The sequence below is a fragment of the Tursiops truncatus genome, chromosome 1, assembly GCF_011762595.2.
Source record: "Tursiops truncatus isolate mTurTru1 chromosome 1, mTurTru1.mat.Y, whole genome shotgun sequence".
Classification (NCBI taxonomy): Eukaryota; Metazoa; Chordata; class Mammalia; order Artiodactyla; family Delphinidae; genus Tursiops; species Tursiops truncatus.
Genome location: NC_047034.1, coordinates 9,124,257 through 9,134,158, shown reverse-complemented (window position 1 = coordinate 9,134,158; position 9,902 = coordinate 9,124,257).

Here is a 9,902-nt window from a genome sequence, read left to right as displayed (position 1 = left end):
CTTGCCCATGGCCCACCTAGACGTGGGGCTTAAGCCTGGAGAGAGTCTCCTCAGCAGAGTAATCCATCTCCTTTCTCCAGAAAGACAGACGAAACATTTAATTTCTCATTCTCTAGAACCAAATGCACATTTGTCAACTAAGAACAGCTCTGCCAATTAGCAGAGGCCTCAACCTGAATCAATAAACTTCAGCCTAAAAATAAAGCCATGCAAGCCCCTTTGCAGTACCGCTTGACTCAAAACAGACCTAAGTGGAATATTCCTTAATTACCACTGTTTCATAATAGGTTTTTTGACCCTCTTTTCTCAGGCATGTTTGACTCTCCAGGGTATTTCTAGGCATTGCAATTCAGCAATTTTAAATCTGTTTCTAGTCTCCAGATAGTATCATTCATCCTACCAAACAACCCAGGGCCTTGGCAGAAAGCAAAAATAAAATAAGAATTATATTATTAAGTACTGTATATCATTGCTCACATCATCCAATATAACCAGCGCTTTGAATTGCTGGCATTATTTAGAAAAGTCTGGGTGTTTTTCATGTGTCATTCAATTCAAGTACGTTTTACTTTATGTTCTGGAAACACTGAGCATCAGCTGAGTTTCAGAAATTTAAACTAGAGGAATTCACTAAGGGAATCCTTAAAGAATTCTTTTGTAAAATAAACCACTGTTTTCAATATGAATAATCATCCTGTAATCTATATTTTCTGTCAGATAGTTTACATATTCTGGTAGTAGGCAGCATATACTGTGTTTCATCAAAGAATGATGCCCAAACTGCATCATCTGAGACCGATAACTTAGATTTAGAAGTATTACATTCTATTTATTCAACTCAGGAAACCATGTTACTAACAATCCAGTGGAGACGCCAAGTTCTCAATATGAAATGAATTAATTACAGTGAATACAATGCAGGAAGAATGGGGCAGGACTTGTATAACTATAGCATCTGTGCCACATGTCCTTCTGGTAAAGAAAGAAGCGGGGGAGGGGTAGACATCTAGACACGTGTGCCTGAAAACTCTTGGTTACTACATAAAAACTGAAACAAAAATGTAAGATATGGGCTTCCCTGGTGGCGCAGTGGTTGAGAGTCCGCCTGCTGATGCAGGGGACACGGGTTCGTGCCCCGGTCCGGGAAAGTCCCACATGCCGCGGAGCGGCTGGGCCCGTGAGCCATGGCCGCTGAGCCTGCACGTCCGGAGCCTGTGCTCCGCAACGGGAGAGGCCACAGCAGTGAGAGGCCCGCGTACCGAAAAAAAAAAAAAAAAAAAAAAAAAAAGATACGTACAATTCTCTAGTCCTCAATCAGAAGTAGATCAGAAAAGGGATATAGGAAGAGCACAAAGCTCAGGGCTTAAGAGGCCTGAGTTTAGTGTGATTTGGAACAATGCAAAAGAGATCAGTTTCTTTGTCAATGAAATGAAAGCTTTCAACTAGATTATCTCCAAAGTTGCTTTAAACTCTCAATTTCTGTGATAGAATTTCTACTTTAAAATGCGGTTGGAGAAGCAGCTCTAGTACAAGCTCTTCAACTCCTTACACAGACAATACCAAGATTTAAAAACAGAAATTTCACCCTTGTTGTAAGTCTCTTTCACAAAGCTGTTCAGCAAAGGTATGAAGAAAACAACCAATTAATATAATTTTCACACTTTTGTTTACCCTCTGCCTACTTAGAAAAGCAATAAGAAGGCGTAAATGTCCACTAACCTGAAAAAAATGCCATCTTTCCCATATTATTGTATTTGAAAGTTTTCAGTAAAGTTAACACAAATTTCATGTTTTATTAAATATTATTTTCTGTATTATTTGAAAGTATGTTGGGAAAAATGGATGTTGTGACGACAGCCCCCAATTTTTCTTTTCCAAACTAAAGTCATACTTTCTTGTGTCTCAGTCTCCCTTGTCTAATTCCTATTCGGCCCCTTTCCTTGGCTTCATCTCTAAAAATCATTCAATAATCTCCATTGCTCTGATGCCCTGTATGAAGGATGCCTTGCAGGATTCTAGGACCCCAGGATTGTATCTTTTATAATGGCAATGCTGCTCGTTTTCCTTTGGACATAATTTTCTTTGGGCCAAATTACTTTTCCTTTATGTAAAAATGTCTTAAGCAAAGATTTTCTATATCTTAAAAAACAAAACAAAACACTTATTTGAATGACTAGTTTTACAGTTGCTAAAGCAAACCCCAAATATTCAAACTTGTGGGAGGAAAAATACGTATTTTTTTTTTTTTTAATGGAGGAAAGCACATCAAAGTAGACTTCTAAAGGTCTGGGATCGCCATTTTTTAAATTCCTTGCCTTCCATAAAAATTAAACATGTTTTAACTCATTTTGCTTGCTTATCATGTCCTTCCAAAGGTTTTACAATGTAGTTTCATTTTGTTATTTTTCAGATCCAAAGACAAATGTTTGCTTTGTGTTTTATTCTAGTTCCTTATTTGAGAGACTCATAAGGACTCCATTGTTCAAATTTGCATGCTTCATAAAAAACACATATTTGAGTAAATTATACTTACAAAGCTTAGCATTTGCTGACATCTCTCATTAATTACTACACTAATTTATAGGTTATAAAAAGGCTACAGGGAAGACACAGGACTGTCTCTAAGGAAGGTTTGTGATAGGAAAACTTGTGCAATATAATCCTTCTCCCTAAACTCCACAATTTAATCATAAGTGAAAATTGGTCAAAAGAACATTAAGGGTAGTTTTTATTTTCGATGATTCTTGTTGGAAAGGGAATATATTCATTAATTGTTCAAATATTTACTGAGCATCTACTACACCAGTCTCAGTGCTCTGTCCACATATGCAGTTGAAGCATGGGTGAGAAAAGCAGGGTATTCCTTTGGTACAGGAGGGAGATCCATGCAGGCTGACCCCAAGTTCTCCACCCTTCGATGTACTGCCTACCAACCGACTCAAGGACCTATTTCTTCTCAGATTGCCCTTGTCTCTGAGCCACTACCTAGCCAGCTGTTTCCCTGAGTCCCTGGACACCACACAGACCTCCTGGAGTGGGATGGAGCTATTCATCACCATTCACCACTGCCCTGGGGACAGATTTGTTTCCAGATTGTCAGCAAGTTTTGAAATAGTGATCTGCAGAAGAGCCATTTTAATCTCTGTGATTTAAAAAAAAAAAATTTTTTTTTAAACGAAACATAGGAAATGTGGCCCAGGTGTGTTTGTTCCACCCATCTATAGCTGAAAATTCATACACTTCGCAGAAAGCGCCAGGGTTATGTAAAGAATAAGGGCAGTGAAGTGAATTGTTTAGGTGATGAGAAACCAGACAGGCCTCAGCTTTGCAACCATGTCCAGTGGGTCCAGTATGTCTAAGGTATTTCTCACTTAAAGAAGCACATAATGGTGGTTTCCATCTGTGATAACAAGGGACTACTGGAGTTCCAGCTTCCTTGATATTTCATTGAGTTTGACTTTGTTAAAAAATAAATATATCACATTTCATATAAAAGAAAATATGGATTATAGGAGACAAGGCGTATCTTGAAAGATCTCACTACCAGACACCTAGAAATGCTAGAAATATATATATATATATATATATATAAAACAAATACCCCCATTTAAATGCATAGTTGAGCTCACAAAAAGTAACAGAAATCCCCAAGGAAAACCAGAGCAGAGCCGTAAACCAGCATGAAATGTACAGCTGAACTCAGCCAGAGGGCTGGCTCTTAGGAGTCCTTTGAAAGCCAGAAAAAGAGATCCCAGGCTGTATCAGGTAGGAAGGCGAGCCAAGGACCCTCAAAGTGCTACATCTTCATTGAGAGAGTAGACTGGAAAACCAGTTACCTGCAAAGACTGAGGACAAGATGAAGCAAGCATGTTGGATTCAGCATAATACCAGGTGTGTGCTTTCCTGGATTCATCATTTAAATTTACCCTAACTGTGTGGTCCAGGAACCAGCCCCCTCAAACCCAAGTCAAAAAATAACAAAGCAGTCCCGGGTTGGAAGGGCCTGGGGACACCTGACAGGGCCTATGCAAATCTTCAAATGGATGTACCCTCAACCCCAAGCAGAGATAACCAGATCAGCGATGTGAATGTAGAAAAAAAGCTAATAGATGCGTCCCAGTCCAAATTAAACAACGGTGCACTGTCTTCCTTTTTCTAGGAAAAGAACATTGCTTTCCTAGCTAAGTTAATGTTGCCTTAAATACGGTGGGGAAAACAATAAAATTCTAACTGATCCCCTGGAGACTAATCTGAAAGGACAGGATGAGACCACTAAGTGCTCAGGAGAAAGGGAAACCAAGTAGGGCTGCTGTTGCTTTGTAATAACGAACTGGAGATCAGGACCCTGACAGCATTGCTGATTTCCTGGGAAGGCCCAGAGAATGGATTCAGAGCAGCTGTCGCATGGAGACTGTGATGATCGGGCGTTAGTGACTGAGCTTTATAGGCTGGCAGAACCATAACTGTAACAAAGGCATCTTTAGAGTCCGTCATTTGAATAAATGCAGACAAAATTGATAGTTAGTTTTAATTGCTATTTAAGTGCATTTTGTCCTGGCAACAGTGTCGGGTGCTCAGTTGACTGTTTCTAATTTATGTTGTCACTATGCTTCTGGCTCACACAGGGGAGAAGCCAAAGTTAGATTGTGTCTAAGTCAGCAGCAAGCCAGAGCTGACAAGACCAGGAGGTGAGTCAGGTCTCGTGGCAGAGGTAGGGCCACACTCTAAGACGTGGACCTTGAGTCCATCACGACAGATCCTTGCTCTGCAAGGATGCAACATGGGAAGGAAGTGCAGGCAGAAAGGACCAAGTGCAAGGCTAAGGGGGCAGGGTTAAAGGAAAGCAGGAGCGGCCCCGGTCATCCTGCACCAAGGGCACAGGTGGAACAAGGGGAAATCTACCCAGAAACGAAGAGGAACGTCTCAGGAACGTCTCAGGATCCGTTGCCTTTCCCGTTGCCTGGGAAAGGCAACGGATCCTCACAAAATGCAGATCACAGATATCTGGTCACCCCAGGAAAGGGGGCCTCATCTCTTACTTGGTGATACAGTGAGGATTGTGGCTAAGAGACCAGTAGTCTGGGTAGTTGCTTGGAGCAAGGTACTATCAGAACAAGGTACACAGAACTCAAATGTTTCCTAACTTTTTAGTAAAAATTCTGTGTCTTTGTAAGTAAGATCTTGAATAAAATATTTTTAAATCCTTTAATGAAAGAATGTAAAGCTAAAACAATTGCTTTAAAAAAAAAAAGCTTCTGTTAAAGACTAAAAAGGCGATGTGACATTCACATCATCTAAGACTGTCTTTGACAGATTGTTCCAGTACACTTTTCTTTTTGTTTGTCTTTTTAGATTAGTAAACAGGAATTATTGGCATTTTTATACAGTACTTAAGCATCGCTGTAAATGTTTTCATAATTCATTATCTAACCACTTAATTTTCAGTTTAGTGAAAGGAAATGAAAACATTCTAAATGAGTTTTCCTAAGTATTGGGTGAACACAGCTAGAAATAGCTGCTGAATATGATTATAAAATTTGGTTTGAAAAGAAATATACCTCTGTAGGCGGGTAGAATATAAAAGTCTGTACTTCAATCTGAACAGAAAACTTTCCACAGCAGTAAGTGTAGCAGCCATTCCGCAGGGTCTCAAAGCAGGTGATTATATTTGTGGACATGTGGGAAAATCTCTCCTATATGGGAATGAAAACACTGCCACACACTGTCGACTACTGGATACGTTTCATTGAAGAACTCACCAGCGCCTACTAGTCAAGTCACTAGAGGTTTCTTTTGGTTCTAGAATATATTATAAAGTGCTACCGTACGAATGAATGGCAACAACTATTTAAGTAGGATGCACTGTAAATAGTAGGCTTATTTCTTAAACAACCACCATCAATAACCAATATCCAATATTTCTTTATTCTACTCATATGAAGTTCATTTTGGATTTTAACCATACAAAAATATTAAATATTCACTGATTGTGCACATTTGAACTTCTGTTACTTTGGACTTAGTTTGGCTGAAACAGAAATAGAGTAAAAGTGATTATGCAGAATGTGCAGATCGAAGTTAATCAGAAAAAAAAAAAACAGCCTCTCAAAGGCAAGGGCATTCCAGAGCTGCACCAGCAAAAGCACAAGGATCCTGGTACCTGCCCAGACCTGACATCACTGAATCAGTCACAGCCGCCTAGGCACCAAGCATTACAATGCTCCAACCCAGGCACAGTGGTTGAGAGCCCACCTGCCAATGCAGGGGACACGGGTTCATGCCCCGGTCCGGGAAGATCCCACATGCTGCGGAGCGGCTGGGCCCGTGAGCCATGGCCACTGAGCCTGTGCGCCCGGAGCCTGTGCTCCACAACGGGAGAGGCCACAGCAGTTAGAGGCCCGCGTACTGCAAGAAAAAAAAAAAAAAAGTAGCCTACAATGCTCCAACCCCATCAATTGTCCTGACCTACCCTTTTCCAGAGACACCACAAATGCTAAGAAATCTGTCACAAGCATCTACACCTTGTTCTGGAATTCTTCCAGGACTGCCTTCTACCTACCCATCCTGTTACTTGTCCCTCCATGGCTTGTTTCCCAGCCCCTGTTGACACCCAGTTTTCACTCCATAGGAAGATGCTCCAGTTTTGTTCTGTTAAATAGGCTTTGAAAGGGCCATTCGTTCAGGGTGTCACTTTCAGAATCTTCCTGTCTGCTTCTTGCACCCAAACCATGAGAAAGAGGAGTCATTCCTGAATCCCAGGCTCAATGCCTGGAGAGAGTCTCAAATGCCCCGAGCTGGGGAAGGAACTGTACGACGAGAAGCCAATGAAAATGACTGCATTCAGCAAACAACCTGGATCCTTCCCAACTAATCCAAACCCCACCCTTTATTCCCTGCACCATTGCTACATCTATTCAGCTCCTGACTTCCTGAACTTTGTCTGCCTTTTCTATTCCCAAACTTACCCTTTAAGCTTGACAGATTCAATTTCCCTGGGTTTAAACCTCAAAATCATAGAATACACGTAAAGGTACTCTTCTACATCATTAGGCCTCTAACTACTAAGAAACACTCCATCAACCACAGCCTGATCTTTCCTGCTGTTTTATTTAGCATTCATTCCTCCACCGCCACCACTCTGTTTCTCCCCCTCTTATCAATCACCCTCCCCCCGCACCACACACACAATTACCGGAGGCACAGGACAAGGGCACTGGCAATCTCACCATCCTCTGCATTCACCAGTCCACATCTGCAGCACCGTGCTCAGTTAAGATTTTAACAGGTGTTTTCGCAAACTGGAGAATGAAGGAAAGTCTAAAAACTGCCCTATGAGGACCAGTTGAAAGAACTAGAAAGGTTTAGCTAGAAAACAGGCCTCTTCAGATCTTTCGATTGTTACAAGTCCTTAGTAATTTGACTATTCCAGATTGATTTTAATGGTTCTCAGTAATTTGATAACAAGTGTTTGCTGTGGTAGCCGACTTATGGGTACTCGGTTCCCTGTCTTTTTTTTAAAAGGGGGATTTTACTTTAAGCTATACATTTTCTAAAACTACAAAAATGAATTCTTGGGGGAAAAAAATGCTGACTACTACATTGAAGATTTCATGGAACTACCGCTTCCAATCATCTGATCACTTCAGATGGGCTAACAATGTTAGATAAGACCTCTTTATCAGCAACGCCATTGCATCCCACAGCACTGATTTCCATATTCAACAAAACCTCTCTTTGCATAGATACGTGTGTAAAAACAGAACATCCGGTACAGAGGCCAGAGTGCCATCGAAGGTAATTATTGAGACAGTCAAGTTCTTTTATGCCAGCAAAAATAAGATGCTGGGGGTCTGAGGGAATTTCAGAACCTGATTTCAAAAGGATCATACAGGGAGGAAATAGAATTTAGCATGGTGGACTACTCTACAGCATATATTTGTAAGTATGAGATTCTATAAAATAGTTGATGAATACAATAATGTTCCTTGATATAAATGACTAGTGGATGTTTATTTCAAAAGCAGAAGTGTTAGCAGGGTTCTTCTAAGGAAAACAAAGAAACAAACTAGTAAACACACTTTGTGTGGCCTAGGCTTTGAATACTTAAAACTTAAAAGTCACTCATGTATAAAGAAGCTTCTAAATTGAGCAGTAAAGTTTAGAGTATGGTCTTTCATTTTATGTGTTTCTTGTGTGTATGTGTGTATATATGTTTAGATAAAGATACATTATAAAATCAGGAACTTCAGAATTGTTTGTTTCAAAAATTACGCACTACCAATCATTAGTTCCATCATTTAATTAGCTGTACTGATTTCAAGTGTAGGTTGTTAGACGGTTTCTATGAAGTATTAACTTGATTTTATGAAATTTCTTCATTCTTTAATGTTATGCCTAAGCACAACTATTGCACAAATTACTTGTTTTTCACTTTTATTTAAGTTATTAATTTTTTAATTTTTTAATTTATTCATTTTATTTGTTTATTTTTGGCCACATTGGGTCTTCATTGCTGCACGCTGGCTTTCTCTAGTTGCGGTGAGGGGGGCTACTTTTCGTTGCGGTGGCGTCTCTTATTGCAGAGCACAGGCTCCAGGCACACGGGTTTTAGCAGTTGTGGCTCGCGGGCTCTAGAGCACAGGCTCAGTAGTTGTGGTGCACGGGCTTAGTTGCTCCGCGGCATGTGGGATCTTCCCGGACCAGGGCTCGAACCCGTGTCCCCTGCAGGCAGACTCCCAACCACTGTGCCACCAGGGAAGCTTGTTTTTTAAAAGGCAAGAATTTTGTGTGCTATGACAGACAAAATCTCACTAAAATAAAAATTTTTTCTACGTTTTTCTAAATCTTATGTGACACGTCACATTATAAAATAAACACATTCAAATGACAACATTACATATGAACAGAATGTCAACTGTCTACCAGGATAATAAGAACACTTAAATATGTCAAAAGGCTCAATTTAAGAAAATTTATTTATTTTCATATCACTTTGAGAAAGATTTCATTTAAACGTTAGAGGAAACTTGAATCTATTCCTGGCATATTATATATCTAACTCAATTAATAACTAATGCATTTATAACCACTCTAAGAATTGGCTTTCATAGATGAAATATATTCTTTCTTTAAAATAATCAGGAAAAAACATTGGAGGTAAAATCATACGGACGCCTAAACTTGTTCCAAATATTCTATGCTTAGATAGTAACAATGCACACTAGTTTTACCACGAGGATATTGAAAAATAAAAAAGCTAGGTAAATTAATATATAATATTAAATAAGATAAAATATTTAAAGAAAAAGCAATGGAAAATACAAATAAAAAGTATAGGAATTTTTATGATATCAATGCATGAAACTAATAAAATTCTAAATAAGGAGTTAATAAATCAAAAATGTAGATAACCATAATCTAGCACTTACAAAGTGGAAAAAATATTTGCTTAAAATGTAAGGCAGGGAATTCATAGAAATCTTTGCCAAATATGCATTCTCCAGGAAGCACACAATAATTTTTTGTTTGTTTTTGTTATTATTTTATTTTTAGGTCAATGGAATTTTTCTACGTATCATACCACCAATATGAGGAAAAAATGATTATTGTTGATGTGAAGCTTGGTGAGTTTCTCCAATTTAAATCAATTCTATAGCTCATCAGTTTAAGTCATTCTTTCACAGGAAACTCTTTTCTTGCCAAACAGAATTATAGTTATGTGGAATATTTGAGGCTTATTTATATTTTTACCAGTAAATGACCATGTGTGCTCTAATTTGAAAGGTATAATTTCACCGCAAATGTTCTTAATTGGATTTAACTATAAGCAAAATAAATATGAGTTTATCAACAGGAATTTTAATCAAATTCTAGTTGTGAAGAACTATACTTTAAATTTTTTT